The sequence below is a fragment of the Rutidosis leptorrhynchoides genome, chromosome 3 (assembly GCF_046630445.1).
Source record: "Rutidosis leptorrhynchoides isolate AG116_Rl617_1_P2 chromosome 3, CSIRO_AGI_Rlap_v1, whole genome shotgun sequence".
NCBI lineage: Eukaryota > Viridiplantae > Streptophyta > Magnoliopsida > Asterales > Asteraceae > Rutidosis > Rutidosis leptorrhynchoides.
The window spans coordinates 153,201,741-153,202,818 of record NC_092335.1 but is presented as its reverse complement, the minus strand read 5'-3'; the positions used below and the strand labels follow the sequence as shown (position 1 = coordinate 153,202,818).

The following is a 1,078-nucleotide window of genomic DNA, read 5'->3' as shown; positions in this document are numbered from 1 at the left end:
TTATTATATATTATTGTGTTTAGAAAACCCTTGTTTTGTTTGTGTTGTGATCAAAGGTAGGTACCACGGTATATGAAAAGGAGATCCCAAAAGGATCAAGATTTTTGAACATCCGTATTCCAATCCGGAGAGGCAAGTTAAAGGGGTTTATAGGAGACGAGAAGAAAGGGTTTTAAAGAGAAACTTTGACTTATTACCTTATTGTATTGAAGAGATGGATGAAAACGGTCAACCAATACAACCCGAACATAACCCATTTGGTGGTGTTCCCAAGAATGGACCGCCACTCGTAAATCAAGAACCAAATGTAGACCCAAATGCTACGCCTATATGGAATGCATGGTTGATTGCACCTACGGTGGTGCCACCGGCCATTACCAAACCACCTATTGGAGCCGAACATTGGAAAGTTGAGGGAAATTTCTTCACCATGCTTAAGGATGTCCAATTTCACGGTTTAATGCAAGAAAATCCTTTTGAGCACCTTTAATCTTTCAACGATATTTGTGATCTTTACAAGCATAAGGATGTTAGTGAGGATGCCTACAAGTTAAGGGCATTCCCCTTTTCTCTTTAAGGTGATGAAAAAATTTGGTTAAGAGATCTACCTTCCGACACCATTCGAACTTTCAAGATTTGAGTGACATTTTCCTCAATCATTTCTTTCCACCGTCGAAGGCGGAAAGACTTAAAATGGAAATCAATGCTTTTGCTCAAAGGGGTGATGAATCATTGTATGACGCTTGGATTCGTTTCAAAAAGATGTTAAGGGAATGTCCACCACACGGTTTATCAAAGAGAGAGTACATTAACACTTTTTATCGGGGTACAAATGATAAAACAAGGCAAATTCTTGACTCCTCCGCGGGAGGTGTGTTCATGTACAAGTCACCAAATGACGTCGAGAAACTACTAGAAGATATTTTGATTCATACCTATGAGTGGAATCCCTCACCTAGGGATTACCCAATCTCAAGTTGAAAGCGAAGACAGACACGTTACACTTTCGAGCTTAAACAATCAATTTCAATCCTATGGTCAAGAGTTGAAAAAGATACAACAATCCTTTATTGCTATG

At 39.1% G+C, this 1,078-nt stretch overlaps 1 non-coding gene across 1 annotated transcript; it reads right to left on the bottom strand.

Annotated features, from left to right (window-relative positions):
- Nucleotides 1–684: 684 nt before the first annotated feature.
- LOC139903474 (small nucleolar RNA R71) lies at nucleotides 685–791 on the bottom strand. The gene has a single exon (XR_011778291.1). It is a non-coding gene; the product is annotated as a small nucleolar RNA R71 (small nucleolar RNA).
- Between the last annotated feature and the right edge of the window lie 287 nt (nucleotides 792–1,078).